We start from the raw sequence: 23,932 nt of genomic DNA, 5'->3' as shown, positions 1-23,932 counted from the left end.
CCTTTCCCCTTGCAGCAGCGTGCTCGTGGCCACTGCCCAGGACTACCGAGTCCTTCGCCTGTGTTGCATATTTCAGCAGGTAGTGTTGGACTTCCTCTTTTGAGGGTGGTTTGATGTGTTTTATCTGATTCCTCCATGACCTTGTCCTTTCCATGGAGTCTTAAACCTTGCAATTCTCCACTCTGCCAAAGGCTTTCAGTCGTGGTCGGAGCTGGGCTGGAAGTTGGCATTTCTTTCTGAACTTGCAGGTCATTTGAAGGTTGTGGTCATCTTGGCCATCTTGTGACGCTACAGGCTTGCTTCTGTGTGGCTTCGTTGGTTCTCCTTGTTGACTGTATGATTTGGAGGAGGTCGATTGTATGACTGTGGAGAGTTTTGGATCCAGGGAGCTGTCTTGATCTTCCAGACCCTGAAGGCTCTCCCAGAGTTCTTCCCGGTATCGATTTTCACAGGCCTTTCCCACACGTGATGTTCTTCCTGTTGTTTTCTTGATCCGATGGTATTTCGATGCCAGTTTCATTTTTAATTAATGGATTGTGTCCTTGCTGCCTATTGGTCATCTGTATTTATTTCTCAGTCAATTATTTATTCCTACCCCTTAGCAATTTCTTAGTTGGGTTTTGGGAGCTCCTTCTTCAGTGTGGATATTAACCATTTGTCTATTTTACGTGTTGCTCCTATTTTTTCTGAGTCTGACTCATCTTTTAACTGTGTTTCTAGTATTGTTGCTAGATGGAATAGTGTATCTTGGGAGTCTTTGCACATTAGTGTAAATCTTTTTGTTTTTGTCTTCGCTCATGGGTGAGAGATTGGGTATCGAATGCTTATCTCACACAGTTTTGTCCCTCGTCTTTGTCCACATACCTTGCTCCATTGTATCCTAGAATTGCAGATGAGCAATCTAATTCCAATGTGACCTTTTTTTCTCTTTCTTCCTAAATCCCTAGAGAATTTTATTTATTCTTGAAGTTCCAAAACTTTCTCAATATGTGTTATGGTCATATTTTTTTCTCATCAATTTGGCCTCATATCTGATGTGTTCCTTTTGATGATTGGGGCCCTCCTTGAGTTGAAGAAAGTTTTCTCTGAGATGTGTTTAAAGATTATTTTTCTCATCTGCTCTGCTCTCTCCCTCAGACATGCCAATCATTCTTCTATTGAAAATCTTTTTCCATCTCTGGAATCTTCTTCTTATTTTCTCTCTTTTCCTTTATCTCCTTCTTTCTGAGAGAGTTTCTCAAGAATGGCTTCAACATTATTGATTCAATTCCCAGTGATGTAAAAACTGATCTTGATTGTTTCTAAGCTGCATGTAATCTCAAGGGAAATTTTATTCTTTCCCAAATACTTTCTCTTTTTCCTTTTGTCTATTTCTCCCTTGCCACCCTCTCCCTTTACAGCTCAGTCCCTCAACTTATACAAGTTTTCATGTCTTGCTTCATAGAGCAAACAGTTTCCTGAATTTTCCTGAGAACACAAACACAGCAGAAGCTTTCTAAAATATAGTTCTGTTTCCTCAAATAGAAGTCTTTCAAGGACTCTTCTCCTGACTTTTCAGCTGAACGTTTCTATGTTCATGCTGTACAGTCTTGAAGAAAAGTAAGACAAAGACATATGGCTGAGATATATGTTCTGATTTCCACGTCGGCGTATTCACGAAGGAGCGAGAAATGGACAGCCTTTTCCTATTAGTTAGACGTAATTTCTACTTAGTTCGTATCAGGTTGCTATGTGATCTTTTCCTTGTTCCTGCTCTGAAGTTGGAGAACTCGGTGATGTGCACAGCCTTGAGCCACATTTCTAGTTTATTTTTTTTATTTTTATTTCTTTCTGCTGATGAAGATTCGTCCAGAGCTAACATCTGCCGCCAATCTTCCTCTTTTTTTCTAATTGAGGTCAAAAGAGTTTATAACCTTGTGAAATGTCAGTGGTCCGTTATAATTTGTTCGTCGCCATATCAATGTGCCCCTTTCCCCCTATGCCCAGCTCCCTCCCCTCTTCCCCTCTGGTAACCAGTAAACCGTTCTCTTTGTTCGTGTGTTTACCTTCCATGTATGAGTGAAATCACATGGTGTTTGCCTTTCTCTGTCTGGTTTATTTCACTTAACATAACACCCTCAAGTTCCATCCACGTTGTTGTGAATAGGACAAGTTTGTCTTTTTTTATGGCTGAGTAGTATTGCATTGTGTGTGTGTGTGTGTGTAAATATATATATGTGTGTGTGTGTATGTACGTATATGACATCTTCATCCAGTTGTCAGTTGATGGGCACTTGGTTTGCTTCCGTGTCTTGGCTATTGTGAATAATGCTGCAAGGAACATAGGGGTACATAAGTCTCTCTGAATCATTGATTTCCAGTTCTTTGCTTAAGTACCTAGTCATGAGATAGTAGTGAAGAGACTGTCTTTTCTCCATTGTATGTTCTTGGCACCTTTGTCAAAGATTAGCTGACCATAGATGTGTGGTTTTATTTCTGGGCTTTCAGTTCTGTTCCATTGATCTGTGTGCCAGTTTTTGTACCAGTACCATGCCATTTTGGTCACTATGGCTTTGTAGTACATTTTGAAGTCAGGGATTGTGATACCTCCAGCTTTGTTCTTTTTTCTCAGGATTGCCTTAGCAATTCGAGATCTTTGCCCCATATGAATTTTAGTATTCCTTGCTCTGTTTCCGTCAAGAATGTCAGTGGGATGCTGATAGGGATTGCATTGAATCTGTAGATTCCTTTGTGTAGTATGGACATTTTACCTATGTTTATTCTTCCAATCCATGAGCAAGGAGTCTCTTAACATCTGTTTAAGTCACTATCAATTTCTCTCACTCATGTCTTATAGTTTTCTTTGCATAAGTCCTTCACTTCCTTGGTTAAATTTATTCCTAGGTACTTAAGTTTTTTAGGTACGCTGGCAAATGGAATTATATTTTTGAGTTCCCTTTGTGTAAGTTTGTTGTTGGAGTATAGAAAAGCAACTGAATTTTGTAAGTTGACTCTGTACCCTGCAAATTTACTGTAGTTGTTAATTATTTGTATTAGTTTTCCAGTGGATTTTGGGGGGTTTTCTATATACAAGCTCATGTCGTGTGCAAACAGCGAGAGTTTCACTTCTTCACCCCCTATTTGGATTCCATTTATTCTTTTCTCTTGCCTAATTGCTCTGGCCAAAACCTCCAGTACTATGTTGAATAAGAGTGATGATAGTGGGCATCCTTGTCTCGTTCCTGTTCTCAGGGGGATGGCGCTCAGTTTTTGCCCTTTGAGTATGATATTGGCTGTGGATTTGTCATATATGGCCTTTATTATGTTGAGGTAATTTCCTTGTATCCCTATTGTTTTTCATAGTTTTTATCATAAATGGCTGTTGGATCTTGTCAAGTGCTTTCTCTGCATCTATTGAGATGATCATGTGGTTTTTATTCTTCAATTTGTTGATGTGGTGTATCACATTGATTGATTTGCGGATGTTGAACCATCCCTGTGTCCCTGGTATGAATCCCACTTGATCATGATGTATGATCCTTTTGACGTATTGCTGAATTCAGGTTGCCAAAATTTTGTTGAGAATTTTTGCATCCATGTTCATCAGCGATATTAGCCTGTAGTTCTCCTTTTTTGTGCTGTCCCTCTCAGGCTTTGGTATCAGTGATGCTGGCCTCGTAGAATGTGTTAGGAAGTGTTCCATCCTCCCTTGTGTTATTTTTAATATCTTCTTTTAGGTTTGTTAACAGTTGCTTTATGAACTTTGCTGCTCCTGTGTTGGGTGCATAGATATTTATAAGTGTTATTATTCTTCTTGATGGAGTGTCCCTTTGATCATTGTATACTGCCCCTCTTTGTATCTCTTTACCTGCCTTGTCTTGAAGTCTGCTTTGTCTGATGTAAGTATTGCGACATCTGCTTTCTTTTGTTTGCTGTTAGCTTGGAGTCTCGTCTTCCACCTCTTCACTCTGAGCCTGTCCTTGTCATTGGAGCTGAGATGAGTTTCGTGGAGGCTACAAATTATTGGATCTTGTTCTTTAATCCATCTTGCCACTCTGTGTCTTTTTATTGGAGAGTTCAGTCCATTTCCATTGAAGGTGATTATTGATGTATGACGGCTTAATGCTGTCATTATATCACTCGTTTTCCAGTTTTCCTGCATTTCCTTTGTTTCTCGTCCTGTGTGTTTTGGTCTACCCATTGAATTATGCCGTTTTTTATGCTGTGTGTCTTTGTTTTTTCCTTATTTCTTTTTTGTGTCTCTGTTCTGCTTTTTAGTTTAGTGGCTGACCTGAAGTTTGTATTCAGAATCTCGTGCATAACATAGTCCCTTTTCAGATGACCTCTTACTTCCTTGGTCTAAACTGATTCAGTCCCTTTCCACCTCGCCTCCTAAGTTATTATTCTCATATCTTATTCCAGCTTGTGTCATGAGTTTGTGGTTAAAGTGACAAGATTGTCTTTGTTTTTGGTGTATTCCTTCCCTTTAGCCTAATGCTGTAGTTGAATATTTGCTATCCTGTTCTGATCCTGTCTATCTGTTGGTCTCCTTACTCTGTGTTTTGTGACCCCTCTCTCCCCTTTGTCATTTTTTCAGGTATGAGGGCCTTCTTGAGGATTTCTTGGTGTGGGAGGATGGGTCTCATGGCTACGAAGTCCCTTAGCATTGTTTGTCTGGGAAAGTTTTAATTTCTCCCTCATATCTGAAGGATGTTTTTGCTGGGTAGAGTATACTTGGCTGAAGATTTTTATCTTTTAAAATTTTGGATATGTCATTCCATTCTCTTCTAGCTTGTAAGGTTTCTGCAGAGAAGTCTGCTTATCTGATAGGGGTTCCTTTGTAGGGTATTTTCTTCTGCCTTGCTGCCCTGAGTGTTCTTTCTTTGTCATTCATTTTTGCCAGTTTTACTACTATATGCCTTGCAGTAGGTCTTTTTACTTGGACACATCTAGGAGATCTGAAGGCTTCCTCCAGACACGTTTCCCTCTCATTGTCTAGATTTGGGAAGTTGTCTGCTGTTATTTCTGTGAGCACGCGTTCTGCTCTACTCTCCTTATCTTCACCTTATTCAATACCTGTGATTCTTATGTTGTATTTTCTCATTGAGTTGGATATTTCTCGGAGACTTTCTTCATTTCTTTTTAGTCTCAGTTCTCTCTCCTCCTCTGTCTGGAGCATTTCAACATGTCGCTCCTCTGTGGTGTCCACACGAGCATTCAGGGAATCTGTATTTTGTTTTATAGCTTCCATTGTGTCTTTCATCTCTAATATTTCTGATTGATTCTTCTTTATAGTTTCAATCTGTTTTGTGGACTAGCTCCTGAACTCGTTGAATTGTTTCTCTATGTTCTCTTTTACCTCATTGAGTTTTTTGACAATAGCTCTTTTGAATTCATTGTTGCTTAGTTTACTTATTTCTGCATCCTCAGGACTGAATTCTGGGTGCTTATTTTCTCTCTGGTCTGGAGATTTGATGAATTGCCTGATGCTGGAAGGATGAGTCTTTTTCCCATTGTGATAGTATTCTGTTGCAGTTACAGCCTGTTGCCAGTGGATGGGGGTCGAGAGCCGTGTATTCTGAGCCCTCCACCTTCAGCTGAGCTGGCCCAGCGCAGTGCGGGTCGGGGGAGGGGCACTTTCTCCTGCGTGCAGTCCCGGGTTTCCCGATCAGCTCTCGCTGTCTGGTCTCCTGTGGTCTTGGCTTGATGAGGTCACCCCTGAGTGAAAGCTTTTGCCCTGTTAAAGGGCTTCCCTTTAGGCCGCCAGGGCCCTAGGGAGTCCTGGGTGATTCCACAGACGCGCAACCCCTCCCCCACTCCTTCTGTCACAGAGCCTCCCTGGCAGTGACCACAGTCTTTAGGGGAGGGAGCAGAGTTCTCTCTTACCCTGTGCCGGCTCCTCTGAGGCAGGGCTCCAGCCTCTCCCCCCTCTGTCGTGTGGCTGCCATGACTCTCCGAGGATTTTTGTGCTTTTAGGGTATTTTCTTTTGGAATAGGGTTGCTCCTTTTTGTTGTATCTTGGAGGGGAGAGAGTCCCGGGCAAGCTCACTCCACCATGATGCTGATGTCACTCCATTGCTTGTTTAATCTTGAAGTCGGTTTTGTCTAAGGACGGCAACACCTGCTTCTTTTGTTTGCCATTACCTTGGAGTCTCATCTTCCGTCAGTTCACTCTGAGCCTTTGTTTGTCTTTAGAGCTGAGATCTGTTTCCTGGAGGCAGCATAATGTTGGGTCTTATTTTTTAATCCATCCCACCACTCTCTCTCTCTTTTTTTTTTTTTTTTGAGGAAGATTAGCCCTGAGCTAACATCTGCTGCCAATCCTCCTCTTTTTGCTGAGGAAGACTGGCCCTGAGCCAACATCCGTGTCCATCTTCCTCTACTTTATATGTGGGACGCCTACCACAGCATGGCTTGCCAAGCTGTGCCATGTCCACACCTGGGATCCTAACTGGCGCACCCCGGACCGCCAAAGCAGAACATGTGCACTTAACTGCTGAGCCACTGGCCCAGGCCTACACTCTCTCTCTTTTGATTGGAGAATTCAATCCATTTACATTTAGAGTGATGATTGATCTATGAGGGCTTACTGCTGCCATTTTATCACTTGTTTTCTGGTCGTTCTGTATTTCCCTTGTTTCTTGTCCTTTGTATTTCGGACTGCCAGTTTAGTTTGGTAGTTCTCTAGAATGATTTTCTCCGTATGTATCCTTTGTGTCTCTGTTCTGATTGTTTGTTTAGTGGTTGCCATGAGGTTTATCTGAAAAATCTCATAGATGAGATAGTCCATTTCCTGATGGCCTCTTCTTTCCTTAGTCTAAAGCAGGTTCCATCCCTTTCTTCATTCCCTTCTAAGTTACTTTTGTCCTAACTTCCGTTTTCTGATGTGAGTTTGTGGTTAAAATGATGAGATTACGGTTATTTTTGATGTGTTCCTTTCCTTTATCTTCAATATTATAATTGGTTGCTATCCTGTCCTGATAGAGAACTGCAGTTTTCTGATTTTGTCTGCCTATTTATCTCTTTGCTCAAGGCTTTTTTAACCCTTTCTTTTTCTTTCTGATATGAGGGAGTCTTGTGGCAATGAACTCCCTCCGCTTTTGTTTATCTGGGAAAGTTTTTATTTCTCCATCATATCTGAAGGATAATTTCGATGGATAGAGTCTTCTTGGCTGAAAGTTTCTGTTTTTCAGAATTTTGAGGATATTGTTCTGTTCTCTCCTAGCCTGTAAGGTTTCTGCTGGGAAATTCAGTGAAAGCCTGCTAGGGGTTCCTTTGTAGGTTATTTTCTCCTGCCTTGCTACCCTTAATATTTTTTCTTTGTCATTTACTTTTGCCAGTTTCACTAACATATGCCTTGGAGAAGGTGTTTTTACATTGATACAATTAGGAGTTCGGTTAGCTGCTTTTTTTTTTTTTTAAAAGATTTTATTTTTTTCCTTTTTCTCCCCACAGCCCCCTGGTACATAGTTGTATATTCTTAGTTGTGGGTCCTTCTACTTGTGGCATGTGGGACACCGCCTCATCGTGGTTTTGATGAGCAGTGCCATGTCCGCGCCCAGGATTCGAACCAACGAAACACTGGGCCACCTGCAGCGGAGCGTGTGAAATTAACCACTCGGCCATGGGGCCAGCTCCTCAGTTAGCTTCTTTTACTTGTAAATCCAGTTTCTTCCCCAAGTTTGAGAAGTTCTCAGCTATTATTTCTTTGAACAAGCTTTCTGTTCCTTTCTCTCCCTTCTTCCTCTGGCATACCTATAATCCTTCTGTTGCATTTCCTAATTGAGTCGGATGATTCTGGGAGAATTTTTTCATTTCTTTTTTATCTTAGTTCCGCCTCCTTCTTCTGAAGCATTTCTATGTTTCTGTCCTCCAAGCTGCTGCTTCTGTGTTCCATAAATCAGCCCTGTTATTCAAGGACTCCAGATTTTTCTTTATCTCATTCATTGTGTCTTTCATCTCCAACATTTCTGATGGGTTTTTATTTATAGTTTCAGTCTCTTTTGTGAAGAATTCTGTCTGTTCATTAAATTTTGTTCCTGATTTCATTGAACTGCTTTCCCAAGTTTTCTTGTAACTCATTGATTTTTTTAATGATAGCTATTTTGAATGGTCTTTCGTTTATATTGTAAATTTTTGTGGCTTCAGGACAAGATTGATTTCTGGGTGCTTGTCACTTTTCCTTCTGGTCTGGAGTATTAAAGTGTCTTTTTGTACTATTTCAGGGGGTGGATTTGTGCTTCCCCTTAGTGGAAGTATCTGATCGCAGATTCTACTTGCTACCAGTGGGAGGGGCAGGAGCTGTGTATTCTGAGCCCACCGCGATCCCTGGCATCTGTGCCTGTCCTTTGGAATCTGTGCTGACTGGGCACGTCTGCCGTTGCCCGCTCACTGCTGCTGCTTTAGAAATGTGTGTGCATGTGCTCTGGTAGGAGTCCCTTCCTCTGGCTGAGCTGGTGTGTCAAGTGGAGGGAGAGGTGCTTTGTTTTGCATGCAGAATCCTGGGGGCATTCTGCTCTGCACTTGCTGTCTCCCCCCCCCCCCCCCGCCGGGGTGCTTGCTTGATAAAGATGCCCCTGCAATTCCTTGGCCTCCTCTGTGTGGGGCTTTCCCACAGCTGTAGGCAGCTCCAAGAGTAAAGGTGTTCCTGCGGAGAGCTGCCCCTTCCCACTCTCCTCACAGAGCCACATGCAGTCCTGTGCCCTAGATCACCGTCAAGGAGGAAGAGGAGATCCCCCTACCTCCTTCCACTTCATCCCGGGGGTACAGCACCTCCACCTTCAAATGTATGGCTGCCTGGGTCTCTCAGACGTCTGTTGTGTTGTGGGAATGTTCTCTGTTGGTTTATGAATGTCCTTTGCATTGTGTCTTGGGGAGAGAGTCTAAGGGAAGAGCTCACTCCACCATGATGGCGGATGTCACTGGTTTTTTGTGGGTGTGTATGTGAGCTGCCATTAGCATGGCAGATGGGTGGTGTAGGTCCGTACCTGGGAACCGAACCTGGGCCACCGAAGCAAAGTGTGCCAAACTTTAAGCACTAGGCCACTGGGGCTGGCTGCCAGATATCTAGTTTAAAATAGCCAAGTGTCATGAAACTTTCTAGTTTAAAAAGTCACTCATTCTTTAAAATAATAACCTGATGTCTAAGAAGAAATATTGAGATACCACTACCTTATTGTCTTTGTACAGTATTTAAAACTCATTCCTGGATGGGCTGTTTCTGCATTCGTGGCTAAAAGCTACAACTTCACCATGGCCGCCCCACAGCTCCTTTCCTTCCACATGCACGTTTCAGCTCACAACTGATGCTGGATGAGGGTGTTAAAGACTCTGAACCCTCTACTAAATAGTTTCCATACTGAGGGAGATTTTAATTCCTTCGCTCTGATGAAAGAAAGTCTATGCTTGTGAGATTTCTTGAAATATTTTACCATGAATGGTTCCACCAGTCTACCTGTAAGCTTTAAAGGTTTAACTCATGGAAGTTCTTCCGGTTTTCTAGCAGGTAATGGTGAAATATTTCTGGTTCCTAGTGCTATTGAAATTCTCTGTGTACTCTTGAGTTTTTACATCTAGGTGAGTCTGCGGAATGGCTCATCAGAAAGTACCCACTTTCTATTCATGATTCTGAGCTAAGTAGATTGTGAATATGTCACTCTGCTGCATAAAATTCTCCAAGGGTTCCCAACTATGTATAGTGTCAGGTAGAAAAGCCTCTCAGAATAGCATGTGAGCTCTTTACAATGTGGCACAATCCTATCATTTCAGATTCATGTGTATTCACTTCCTGCCATAGATCTCAGACTCTCGCCACACTAAACTACTGATCTCTTTCTCCAAACCTGTCAGGAAATTTCAGACCTTTCTACTTCTACTGATATACTCTTCCTTCTGCCTGTAATGCCTTGCCTCTCAGTGGGAATTGATATTTGTCCTTCACAGTGGAACAGAAATAACACCTCCTTTTTCTAGTATTTCCGATGCCCAAAGCAAAATTCATGACACCATTTTCTTTGGCCCCGTTGCTGTGGCCTAAATGTTGTGTCTCCCCAAAATTCCTTTGTTAAATCCTAAGGCCCAATGGGATGGTATTAGGAGGTGGGGCCTTTGGGAGGTGATTAGGTCATGAGGGCAGAGCCCTGAGGAATGGGATTAGTGCCCATATAAAAGGGGCTTCTGGGCCGACCTGGTGGCACAGTGGTTAAGGGCACATGTTCCACTTCAGTGGCCTGGGGTGCACCCGTTTGGATCCCGCGTGCGGACATGGCACTGATGGCAAGCCATGCTGTGGTAGGCGTCACACATATAAAGTAGAGGAAGATGGGCATGGATGTTAGCTGAAGGCCAGCCTTCCTCAGCAAAAAGAGGAGGATTGGCAGCAGATGTTAGCTCATGGCTAATCTTCCTTAAAAAAAAGGAGGGGGCCTTCAGAAACCCCTGTAGCCTTTGTCTCACAGAAATTATCTTCTACTGAATTTTTCCTCCCTTTTATTACCTCTGTTCTCTGCCTCCAGAACCCCGATAAAAGAAAGGGCAGACATGTATGCTGCTTCACATTTCTCTCCTACGTGCCATCATTCTGCCTTTGGCTCTGGTCTGCAAGATTCCACTGACATGGTCTCCAGATCACTGACATGTTGTTAACCATCCCCATTCTCTTAGTCAGTCTGTCCACTGAATTGTTTTAGTGTCAAACATATTTTTAATTCCCAGGCACTCATTTTCGTCCTCTGATTACTCCTTTTTTGCAGCAGCAGTCTGTTCTTACTTTTGCACGTGCCATCTTTCCTATCTCACTAGAGTCATTTCTTACTCTTTTAACGTTGTTTTGTTTCCTGAATGATCTTTATTTCCTAAAAACACAATTATTTTACTTGTTGATCTTAATGTGAGTCACGTATGTGATTTTTTTTTCTTCACATTTGTTGACCCTTGGCTGTTAGTTCTTGTTTGTGAATAAAGATCTAGGCTGTTAAGCGGTGGGAGTTCCATTTGGATTTGTGTAGCTCTCTCTGCCAAGAAACTGCTCCCTGGATGAGCCTGTACTGGTGGGTCTGGTGCCATAACTGGAAAATGACAGTTCAGAGTTGTGGGGGTCAGCCGGCTGTGGAGAGCAAGTCAAAAAAGGGAGGACTTGACTTGAGCAGTGAATTATTTTGATGTGTTCCTTCTTGAGAAAAGCTGTGTTGCCTCTCCTTTTTCATTAAGGTGCCTGCTGGATGTTCCAGAGTTTCCTCAGACTCTGCTTTGCTTCCCATTCATGGTTCTACACTCAAATGAGGAGGCATCTGCATGTAAGCAGGTCACTTTCTTCAGCGTGCACAGCTAGGATTTTTATGTGGGGGCCAAAAGCCTCTGCTGTCTGCTGTATATATTTGGGAGGAGGGCAGGGAAGAGAGATGTGGTCCAACTAGCCCAGCCTTCCCAGATGCAGTCTTTTAAATCAAAAATATTCATCATATGTATATATATATATGTGTGTGTGTGTATATATATATACACACACATATATATATACACATATATTGAGCAGTATGATAAGAGTGGCAAAATGGCTGAAAATTCTGTCTATCCTGTGTCCATGCCCCTCTGCAATGTGACTTTGGAGCCCCTCCTAGCAAGAGGTGGCATTTGTTTCTCCATCTTCTTGAATCTGGCTTGGCCCTGTGGCTTAGTTTGATCATTGGGATTCTAGAACAGTGACCTGAAGGAGAGACTTGAAAACCGCTTGCACACTGGACTTGCTGTCTCTTGCTGCCCTTATAAAGAAGATAGGTAAGGGGCCAGCTTGGCGGCATAGCTGTTAAGTTCGTGCACTCCACATCAGTGGCCTGGGTTTGCCAGTTTGGATCCTGGGGGTGGACCTATGCACTGCTTATCAAGCCATGCTATGGCAGGCATCCCATATATAAAGTAGAGGAAGATGGGCATGGATGTTAGCTCAGGGCCAGTCTTCCTCAGCAAAAAAAGGAGGATTGGTGGCTGATGTTAGCATAGGGCTAATCTTGCTCAAAAGAAACCCCAAATAAGTAAAAGACAGGAAAGTTAAAAATACATTTTTTTCCATATGAATTCTGAGCTATCAGAACTAACAGTCCTGGGAGCCAGCCCGGTGGCTCCGCAGTTCAGTGTGTACATTCTGCTTTGGTGGCCCGGGGTTCGCCGATTTGGATCCCGGTTGCGGACATGGCACTGCTTGGCAAGCCATGCTGTGGTAGTCGTCCCACATATAAAGTAGAGGAAGCTGGGCACGGATGTTAGCTCAGGGCCAGTCTTCCTCAGCAAAAAGAGGAGGATTGGCAGCAGTTAGGGCTAATCTTCCTCAAAAAAAAAAAAATAACACTCCTATGAAGAAGCCCAAGAGGATGACAAGAGGCATGTGGCCCATTTGCTTCTGTTGCTCTGACCAACAGCCTGCCAGACTCATAGCATGTGACAAAGACTTCCCTAGATTATCCAACCAGCAGCCAATTTACAGCTGAGCATGGATGCCTGGGATACAGAGCCTGGGAGAGATGTGCTGAGTTCACGCAGATAAGAAGAACTGCCTAGCTGATCCAAATCATGAACTAAATAAGCAGTTGTTGTTTGAGACCCCTAAGTTTTGGGGTAGTTTATCACCCAGCAAGAGCTCACTGATACAAACACCGCATTGTATTGATGTTCCAGCTACTGTAGATACTCTGATAAACAAAGTAGATCAGGCCTCTGTCCTCAGGTGACGAGAAACAAAGAAATAAATGAGTCAGACAACTTCAGAGATTCACACATGCTCTGAAGGAAAGCAAGCAGGGTGATGTGACTGGCTGGGGTTGGGATCTCATTTAGATACTGTGATCAGAGAAGAATGCTTTGAGCAGCTAAAGTTTGAGCCAAGACCTGAGTGACAAGGAAGAGCCAACCATGTGAAAGTCTGGAGGTAGATTGTTCCAGACAGGAAACAGCAAGTGCACAGGCAGTGAGCTGGGGGGATACTTCACGTGTTAAAAGGACATAAAGAAGGTCAATGAAGCTGGAGTTGGTGAGCAAAGGAGAGAGAGAGGGGAAAGATGTGAAGTCAGGAAACAGACCTTGGGGGAGGACTTGGCCTGTGATTCATTTACCAGTTACCTTCATGCTTGTACCCTGTCTCATCTCTGTCCTTGATGTTTGTGGACTAGGAGCTTGGAGCTCTCAAAGGACCCCTGTGGGAAGGGTCCCTCTTTTCTCCAGCATTTTGGTCTACATCTTTCTGTGATCTGTTTTCATCAGTCAGATCTATCTGCTTTCTGTCTTCTCGGATTTCTTCAAGATGTCCTCCAGCTGACTGCCATTCTAGTTTACTAGCATTACCACGGATTCGTTCTTTTTAAAATACAAGATGGTTTTTGGGGGCGTTTTTAAGGACCTTCGTATATATTAGTCCCCAAATCACCATCTTTAGTTGAAATTCTCATATCTCATGTTTAAATTTGGAGCTCTAAGCCCATAAATCTCCCATCCCCCTTTGTTATCCTATCTTTTTCTCTGTTTCTTCTCTTTTCAGCTTGTCTTTACAGTGGTTGGTGAGAGGCCAGCCCTCAATGGGCTCTTTATTCACTATCCAAGAAATATGTCCTGAGAAGCTTTTATCTGCAAACAAAATGGAAGCCCTTCTCACCTACCAGTTGCCCCTTTGCAGCCACTTGCCTTGCTCGGTTCCTGCTGAGTTGAATATGCTCATCCAAACACCCCCTGCTGGGACACTGAGGGGACACAGGATCAGTTCTTCCCAGTGCCTTCCACTTCACTAGACACTTCAGGTGTTTCATTTCCTAGGGAGGTTTTGATGTCTCAGAATTCATATACCAGAAAACTGTATTTGAACATCCTGGTCTTCCATCTCTCTGTCTGTCTATGTTCTATCTTCATTGAGTTTTGGGTGCCACAAATCATTAGATGGCACATAGGATGTCATACCTGGGAGGGATGGTCCATGTTACCCTTTTGAGAACAGGAGATGCTACACCCTTGCAGACCAAGAGCTTGGCCTTCCTGGACGTTTGTAAAGTTTCCAGGCAAGGAATCTTCACTTATCTCCCTAAAACAGATAAACATACTTTTGTACAGAGATGAGTGCACGTGAAAGGTGAGACTAGCAATCTTCAGGGCCCAGAGCTTACTCATGATGTTTTCTTCCACAAATCTGTTGGGTCCTTTGCAGAAGCCCAAAGTACAAAACTCTTTGCCTGCCCTGCATTTGCCTTACAGGAATACCACTACACACTTCCCTCCAGCCCAGAATCAGAGGCCAGAGCACGTTGAATGAAGAGGAAAGGAGGTCCATATTCTCTTTTCTACCCCAGGGCCATTGCGAGTGCTGTTCCCTTCACCATTCTCCGTGCTTTTCCTCCAAGTCTCTTACTTATCCTTCTGGACTCAGCTTATATGCCGCTTGCTCGGAGAGGCCGTCTCTGCTTTTCTGATCTTCCCTTCCTTCCCCAAGTCTAGTGGATGCTGCTGGTGCCCTGCCCGGGTCCCCTTCACTGGTGGCACACTCTTTCCTCAGTTGCTGTGAGTATTCATTGCTCAAATGGAGCTGCCTTGCCTGGGAGGTTACTCCTGGCCGCAGGGGACAGTCAGTGGCCAATGATTGACTGGGGCACAAAAAGCCGGAAGCCTGGCCTCAAGGTGGACCAGAGCCTTCTGGGATACGAGGGAGAAGTTAGTCTCCAGCTGAGACAGCCCCTTTGCTTAGTTTTCTTCTCCTGTCTGCTGCTTCCCTCACACTGCACCCCCTCCAGAGAGCCCTCCTCCAATGAATCCTTTTCACCAGAGTCACTGTCTCAGGCCCTGCTTCTGGGAAGCCTGACCGAAGACACTGAGAAAGCTTTCTTTAAGAGGTTTGTCTGTGTATTTACACAGCGAGGACAAGTTTTCTCTCTGACCCCTGCGCCTCTAACAGTGATGGAGTGTCATGTGAATGGACTCGGATGTGAATAGTCCCCCTGGAACTGGCCACACAGCAGCCCCCCGTCTGAGGCTCCTGAAGAGCTTCTCTAGGAGGTGGAAGGGGAAGAAGAAAGAGACACTGCACACAAGCAGTTCACCGGGAGGCTGTGCTGTCATTTCTGAAGCAGAGCTCTTTGACCTGCTAAAAAGGGGTATCTTTTAGAGGCTTTAGTAAAAATCATTTAATCTAAAATTCAATATCAATGCCGCTCGTTAATTTTTAAGAACCCCATATCTGTTCTTTCCCTGAAGTGAAACAAATTTGGTTAAGGATGGGTGTTTCTGAGTTTATTTCCTACACAGTTGAAAGCTCAATGTCATGGTTAAGTCTCTTGTCCCAAAGGTAACCCCTTGGGAGCCACAGCAATAGCACAAACTAATGAAACAGGAGGAATTCATGTTTGAAGAGCCAGAGCCTCTGGAGACATTGACTCAATGGCCTGAGCCCCACAGGATGGTTTCGAATTGAGTTCCTATGCAAATGTTTTTAAACACCAGTCCTGTGTCACTTACACATTCAATACTTAAAATTTAGATTATCTGGAGGTGACTCTTGAGATTTAACAATTGTGACGTTTTCTTGAGGCATGAACTCAACTCACACATCCGACAAAGTTGGCAGATGGTGAGTGAACGAGGTGACCATTGAGCATCTACTTGGCATGTGTGCAGTAACTCACATGAAGGGATTTAAATCTTTCCAACTGTGAATGTTGCTAACAGAAGGGCAGAGGTGGGGGGAAGAAATGGCAGGTGTTTGAGGGTCTGCAAGACCAAAGCTCTCACAGCTGTCGCGTGATTACCATAGGCCCTCCATGTCAGCCACCACAATGGCTGCTTTAGAATCTGATTTTCCAGATGCACAGTTAAGGATACAGAGGCACTGATGTGCTGTCTTAGGAGGAAGATGGAGCTTGGGTGTCTGTTAAATTGGAATTTGAAGGTGATCAGGGTTGTGATCCCCTCTCTGATTTTCCCAGCTTCTCGCACCCGCAGTTGAAGAAGCCGTGTCCTGATAGTCTCAGGCAGACTAGTTCCGCCGATTCCTTATTCCCAGTGCAGGTTTGCTTTTCTCTCTGCATCTTTCTTTTCTGTTTATGACACCACCATCTTAGTTGCTGAAGTTTCCAACCTTGACCGTAGGCCCCTGTACGTTTGTCCTTCTTATGTCTTCTCCTGTCATTAACCTCAGGGCCACCTCCACCCCTTATCTTCTGGCTATGATTCCTTGGGCTCCTCACGGGATGTGACCATCACTTCCATCCACTTGAATCCTTCATGGGCCTGGCCTCGCCTTGGACCTTTGGGTGACTCTGAGTCTCTCCTCCTCCAAGAGCATCATTATGGGGACCCATTGGGAAAATCCTCTACTTTGGCTCTGCTCCCAAGGTCTCCTCCTACAGCAGCGTGTGCTGCCTTTTCCCTATCACGGGAAGCGTGTGAGATTAACTGTTTTGACTCCTTTCTCTTGTTTGAAAGAAAGCAACACCAAGATGTGTGTTTCCTCCCAGAAAGACTAGAGATAGGCAATAAGGAAGGGGAAAATGTGTCTGCAAATCTGTAGCTTAAAGCTTCGTGTGTTTAAAAATCATTCTTGTTTGTCTTTTATATTCCTATAAAATGCATAGAGAGTTTTATCCATCAGTATTCCAGACAAGATCAAAGAAGCCTATGTTCTGATAGCACCATTAAAGAGGAGGGGCCCCTCTCTCCCTGCTGCCCCTGAACAAAGGCTCCCGTGAAAGCTAGGACAGTCGCTCTGACACCTGACCCATCACCAGATGAACCTCAGGAGCTCTGGGCCCAGGGGTGTCCTGACTGGAGCCAGAACACAGGAACAAGGGAGGTTATAAGACCTGAATAGTACTTGGCATTGGATTTGATAGACACTGCAGGGACTGAAAAACTCTTTAGCCAGTTTTCTTCTTTTACTCTCTCATAGTTTGTATTTCATTTCCATCAAATGGCATGAAAGCATGTCATTGGCCAGCGAGAGGATGAAACCCTGATGTGGACTGGACCTACCCTAAACCTAGTGTGAATGCTGAAATCCCCACGACTGATCACAGTGACTTCTCCTTCTACCTCTTCAGCTCTGTCTTCCCCTGGAGCCTGCTGTCTGTCAGCTCAGGATCTCCGTGCTCACACCTCTCTGGCCTTGCTTGTTTCAGCCCAAGGTTAGCCACTTTGCTGGTTCTCGTGAGCATCCCTGATGCCCTTACCTCTGTGCACTTCCATGACCCCTGCCTTCCCATCCTCAGCCATGCCACTCATGACCCCCTTCAATATCTAGAATGTGAGGCCGCACCGAATAAAATCACAAGAGTTATTTGCTCTTTATCTAGTTGGCCCTTTGATGGTTCTGATGTCCTCAATCCTTCACTGGTTGACCACAACATATTCTTAAAGTACTCCAAACCTGTTCCACTCTGATCAAGGTCCGTATGCCATCCCCACTGCCAAACTCGGCAAAATCATGTTTTGTGGGGACCAAGTCCATCAGTGTGAGTTTTCTCAAAATCTCTCTCATCTACATCAAATTCATTTTTGTATTTGCCCCTCTCTTGTTTTTCTTCTTTCCTCCAATAAAGAAATTTCCCTTGGTATTATCTAATCAAGTTGAAAATGTACATGGTCCCTGACTCAGTATTTTTTTCTGTCTCTTCATCTCCTTGCTTATTTTCCTGTTGACTTATTCTATGTATTTTTTTTTAGAAGGTCTGTTTAGTTCTTAGGAGGATGAAGCTGTAGAGAGAGCCATGCTAATTATGTGTGTCCCTTTCCTCCAGAATCTCAGCCTCCTCCAAAATAGACACAGAGGTCGGACACTGTCATCCTGGAGCTCAGAGCTCAGTGGGGAAGATGGAGTATGAATAAAGTGTTACAACGCAACGTAAGTACTATAACGGATGTCCACTCCAGGTACGAGTGCGGCACAGAGCAGCGGATGAACTCAGTGGGGGTGGAGGCAGGAAAGCGTTACAGTCAAGAAACAGCTGAGCTGGATCTTAAAGAATTATTAGTTCAGTAGACAAGGTGGGGAGGTAGCCATTAAATATCTGTTAGATTAGTAAACGAAGGGTATATCCCACAGAGAAAACAATGGGTGCCAAAAGAGTGACGAAGTGACACAGCTCTGTCTCTTGAGGAAAAGTGCAGGCTCAGTCTAGCTAAAGCAGGTGGGAGGAAGAGAGAGCTGGCAAATGGGCCTGAGAGCTCAAAAACTAAAATAAAGAATATACCTAAGAAAATTAGATGAAGGAAATAATACTGATAAAAGCAGAAAATATTGGTTCAAGAAATCATGAAAACAGTAGCATTAACACTTAATTCCAAGAGTTGTTTCTTGAAAAGAAAGAAAGAGCAAGAAAGGAGAGACAGCAAGAGACCAGAAAGGCAAGAAGAAGGGATGGAGGGAGGATAGAAAGAGGTCTTGTAAGTTTAATCAGGGGAAAAGGAAAACACATACAAAGTAAATGTATTGAAAGTGTATTTATAGAGGGCTCGATACTTCCCAGGTCCTGGGCAAGGTGTTGGGGACAATCAGCTGTATAGACAGACACGTTGTCTGCCTTTGAGGAGCTGAATTTTAACGAAGAAAGTGCTTCTTTAAACACGTAACTACACAGACAAAATATAACCCACTAATTGAGAGATGTGAAGGCAAAGTAAAGAATACAGCGAGAGGCTGGAGCAAGGTCAGAAATTAACTTGGGGCTGGGTGCTGGGTCGTGAAAGGCTATCTGAAGATGTGGCATTTCAGCCAGCATCTGGGAGAGGAGGATGAGTTAACCAGACAAAGAGTGAGTGCAGAAGCAATCCAGGGAGAAAACCAGCCCGTGTGAAGGTCTTGAGGTAAGAAAGTCCAAGTCACTGGAAGAAGGTGAGTGGGGCTGCAGTGCACAGAGGAAGCAGAGAGTTGCCAAGACTTACAGGGAGGGTGCCAACAGTGTCAGTTTGGCCAGGACTAGGGGGAGGGTCCTGGCGTGTAAGACTTTCAGATTTAACACTGGGACAGTCCCGAGCAAACCTGGATGAACTGGTCACCCTATTTACAGGCCTCATTCATGATTTTGGACCTTAGCAGCAGAGCAGTGTGGCAGCCATAATCGAGGCAGCCATAGTGAGGATGGAGAGAAATGGACGGATTCAAGAAATATTTAGATGTAAACTGACAGAACTTGAGGACAAAATGATAGCCAGGGAAGGGGTTAGGGCAGGGGGAATAATCTAGAATGAACTGCAGATTTTTCTGGCTTTGGAAACCAGAGAGATGTGCATTAAAAAGGAATTAATACAGAAAGAGACGACGCTAAAGTTGGTCTTTGACGTTAACTATCAAGTGAGAGCTCGAGGTTTGATCACATTTGAGCACACAGGAATAAATTTTGGTACCCTCCATCTCTCCCACCCCTCGGATTGAAATAGAAAGTGGACCTGGTAGAAACCCAAATGTGCTCCAGACAGAATTTGGAATTCAGTTTGAACCTGTAAAGAAGTGGAGTGTTCCTCACCCTGATAAGGGGACAAGACAACATAATAAGTAAAAGGAAAACCGGAAGGCTTTGTTACAGACCGCATTCAGCCTGCATTCAGATGGCATGTCAAGAACTGTATTACTCTTGTCCCCTCGTCCAACTCTTAGACTCCCATAATTAACCCAGAGGAAGTTGTAAGTGAAATAATTATGAAGTCCTTTCAAAACTAGACACTTGACACATGTGTTATAGAAACCTTATAAAAAGGAAACTGGATTCTTGTAAATTTTAAGATTATATGAATTCAGACACAAAGACACTCCTATGAATTTTCACAAAAATACTCAAATCACAGAGTTTGTTCTGCCTGCCATTGAGATGTGGGGGATTTTGCTGTGTGCACTAAATTCTCTTCTTCTTCTTTTATTTATTTACTTATTTCCTTCTTCTCCCCAAAGCCCCCCAGTACGTAGTTGTATGTTTTAGTTGTGAGTCCTTGTTGTGGCATGCGGGACGCCACCTCAGCATGGCTTGATGAGCAGGGCTATGTTCGCACCCAGGATCTGAACCGGTGAAGCCCTGGGCTGCCAAGCAGAGCACGTGAACTTAACCACTCGGCCACAGGGCAACCCCTAAATTCTCTTCTTTAACTGCCCATGTCACGAGAGCACAAGACTAGAATGAAGACAAGCACGGGAGACCAAGGATGAGAGTTTATTGAACATGAAGGTCTCATCCACATTCGAAAGCACAATCCCGGTGAGACCTCAGTCACGTATCTAGACGGGTGAGAACTTGCTTCCAGTGTCCCTGAATCCCAAATGGAAGGATGCTTTTCCTGTATGTGGGAGCCGAACGCCAGGGCTGGGAAGGGCTGCCAAACTCATTCAGCCCAGTCTTACATCCGCAGTCTGTTTTTCAACACTCCTTCACTCGTTTATTAATTTAACAAATATCATTGGCACCTGCTGTATACACGGCACTCTTCTAGGGACTTGGGATCTGGTGGTGAACAAAACAGACACCAGTTCCTCCTGTCGTTGACGTTATGTTCTAAAGAAAGGATTCAAGTAGTAAACAATAAGAATAAGCAGTAAACATAGTGAGTAAGTAAGTTACATAGATAGTACCATAGGTTGGAAGGTGAAAACAGTGCAACAGAGAAATAGGAGGGCAGGGAAAGAGATCAGAGCGATGGTGAGGGGGCAATAAGGTGGTTGAGTAGCTCCTTGTGAAGATGATGTTTGAAAGCAGTTTTGAAAGAGGTGAGGCAGTTAGCCACGGGGATCTCTGGGAGGAAAGCCTGGTTGGTGGTTTTATTTCCCTCCAAGACAGTCCCGAGTGCTCTAAAGTGGGCTGTTTAGCAAAGTGCTCCACTGGGTTCAGAAGCTGGGCTTTGCTCAGGTCCCACTCATGAGTCGTGTGTCCTAATCAGTTTGTTCTAGAGTACTCTAAATAGCCCACCACCCTCACAAGTCCCCTGCCCCCAGAGCCCCTGCTTCGGCTCTCCCTGTTGTAGGATAATGGATGTCGTGGAATTGTCTGTTTAGGTGTCCAGCTTCTGCAGGAGGAAGTACAGAAGCTCCGAGATTAGGCCACACAGGGTCGAAACCTGCTTCTGCCGCTGACTGGCTGTCTGTCCTTCATCAGGTCATTTAACCTCTGTGAGTCTCAGTTTCCTTATCTGTAAAGACAAGATGATCATGTCTGTTCAATGGGAGTGTCATTAGTATTCCCAGAGAAATTGTGTGTATAGCGCTTGGCATGGTGCTTGGCACACAGTAAGCACGTAACTAAAACTAAGACTCTGGTGGTGCCCACTCCAGTGCCATCTCCTTGAGGGCAAGGCCCCTCTTGTCTTCCATTCTAGTTGACCAGTGCCTGGCATAGAGCCTGGCCCGTGTAAGGATGGTCGTGAGCAATGGAGTGCAGTTTGTCCAGGAACACCCAGGAGAACACACCCGAAGCCTCACTGGAGGACTCAGCCTCCTCGTCTGGTTGGTACATAGCCACCCATCCATCCGTTCACCAGGATGACAAGTTTATACACACACACCAGAATCAGGTTTTTCCTTTTCTTTTCTTTCTTTCTTTTTTTTTTGTGAGGACGACTAGCTCTGAGCTAACGTCTGTTGCCAGTCTTCCTCTTTTTTGCTTGAGGAAAACTGTCGCTGGGCTAACATCTGTGGCAGTCTTCCTCCATTTTTTGTATGTGGGACACTGCCACAGTATGGCTTGGTGAGCAATGTGGAGGTCCATTCCTGGGATCTGAACCTGTGAACCCCAGGCTGCTGAAGGAGAGTGCACAAACTTAACCACTTCGCCACTAGGCTGGCCCCCAGAGTCAGATTTTACTCCTCTTTTTTCCCTGAATTGACTGTCTTGGGAAGAGAAGAGTAGCCAGGTGAGGGGACGTGTGTGGGGAAGTTTTCTTCCCTACAAGAAAGACTCTAATAAATGAGACTGTTTCTTATCCAAGTTATAGTATTTCTTGGCACTTTTTTCTTTCAAAATGTGTTTTTTGTCTAAAATTGAAGCGTAATAGTAATAACAAAATTGTCTCGAGTGTCAGGCTCCAAGTTGAAGGTAGGCTGTGATTCTGTATATAGAAGAGCTTCATAAAGAGAATCAGAACTCTGATCCCAAATGCCCCGCAGTGTGGGTAAAAAGGTACCAAATTAAAAAGACTGTTGCCAAGTTTCCTTTCTTACTGCGTTTTGAGATTCAGAACTATAACGGCATGGCGCTCAGACTCTGTCAGTATGCATTGGACTCTGGTGGCTAATGTGCAAAGTCCATAATTACCCGGCCCTTCTGGATGTCCCAACAGGAACCAAGTGGTGAGGACCTGCAGGCATCTCTGAGCCTCCTGAGGTTGAGGGCCGGTGGGTGGAAACCCCATTCTGGGCCAAGGGAAGTGGCAAGATAGTCATTCTTGCTGTGAGCTGGTTTGAATACAGATGTGAAGTGAAGAGGTGATAGTGCTGTGACGCTGTCTGCTGTCCAGGCTTGTGGCCCCAGTCGAGCCTGTAGCCTGTCGTTGTGAATACATCTGATGGGCGGCTGTGGCAGTGACTCCTCCTTCCACAGCGGTCTCCTGTCCTGTCGAGGGTGTGTCCACAGCTGAACAGAAATCCCACCAGTTTTCCACTTTGCCCTGGAACAAAGGTTGACCCAGAGCCTCTGAGCTAATTCTGGCCACTGCTTGTTCTGTCAGTAAAGTTTGAGTGGAGCACACCCGCGTCTGGCCGTTTATGGCCTGTCTGTGAGGGCTTTTGAGCTAGGATGGCGGAATTGAGTGGTTGTAGCAGGGGCCTGCAAAGCCTAAAATGTTTATCATCTGACCCTTTACAGAAATGTTGCCAATGCCATTCTACGTGAATGAAGGTGTCTGGAGTGCTTGCACCCAGAGAAGGTTGTGAGATCGTTGTCATCACCCAGACGTGGTAGCAGACACCTGCACTCACACTCAGATGAATCTGGGGCTGGCCTGGGACCTCGACGCAGACATCTGGTTGCAGCCGAAAGACATCGTCCCTCACCTTAAATTAAGGACGTTAACGTGAAATTGACTGGTCTTGTAATTTTGTTTGTACTTGATTTTTAAGTTTGTTTTGGTTTTAGAGTTGTGTAAGAGCTAAAAGAATAAGGAAGTTTTACCAGGATGTCTGTTTGTAAATATTTAATTTATGTTTGAATAAAAGTAATTCAAGTGACACTAGAGCTCCTGGAGCAGTTTCGGAGGGGGATTTGTACATGACTCAGGTTGGAGAAACATGGCTGAAGCTTCTCCCTCTGCCCTTCACGCTGGCTTCCCTGCCTTCTCTTCTCTATCTGCTCTAAGCTATATCCTTTAACCCGAGGCTGGCAGACATCTTCTGTGCAGGGTAGGTAGTAAATACTTTTAATGATTTCTGCTGTTTAGCACAAAAGTGGCCATAAACAAGGTGTAAACAAATGAGCATGGCCGTGTTCCACTAAAACTTTATGGATGACGCTGAAATTTAAATTGCATTTAATTTTCCTGTGCCATAATACGTTCTTTTGATTGGTTTTCAACCGTGTGAAAATGCAAAAATCATCCTTAGCTCATGAGCCGGAAAATAAAACGACAAAGGACTGGACTTGGCACATAGTTTGCTGACCCCCGTCCTTTGATATCAATGAATGTGTCTTTCCAAACAGTAGATTTTCTTGTGTTCTTGCTTAAAAATCTGCACTTGGACCCATGTTTCTTATTGGGTTAAGTCCGTTCACCAGGCATAGCACTTCCTCCTTTAGGATATTTTTCCAATCCCATTTTCTTCTCTAGCCCTTGATGAAATCTGTGCTCCGAACACATTGAACTCATTATTGTTCCTCTGTTTTCCTGCCTTCTTTTTTTTCATGTCATCTTGCCTTTTGCATGCAGTCTTAGCCCAGTACACCCTTCCCCTCATTCTCACCTGGCAGCGCCCTAAATGTTCCTCCTGAGCCGTCTCTCCTGCACAGTGTCCCATCTGCAC

General features: G+C 44.3%; 1 pseudogene; it reads left to right on the top strand.

Annotated features, from left to right (window-relative positions):
• LOC138922881 (heparan sulfate glucosamine 3-O-sulfotransferase 4-like) overlaps nucleotides 1-23,145 on the top strand; it is a 143,978-nt pseudogene extending 120,833 nt beyond the window's left edge.
• Nucleotides 23,146-23,932: the final 787 nt, after the last annotated feature.

Source organism: Equus caballus, unplaced genomic scaffold (genome assembly GCF_041296265.1).
Source record: "Equus caballus isolate H_3958 breed thoroughbred unplaced genomic scaffold, TB-T2T haplotype1-0000016, whole genome shotgun sequence".
NCBI lineage: Eukaryota > Metazoa > Chordata > Mammalia > Perissodactyla > Equidae > Equus > Equus caballus.
Note: the sequence above shows the minus strand (reverse complement) of the source record. Positions and strands in the feature narration are given on the sequence as shown.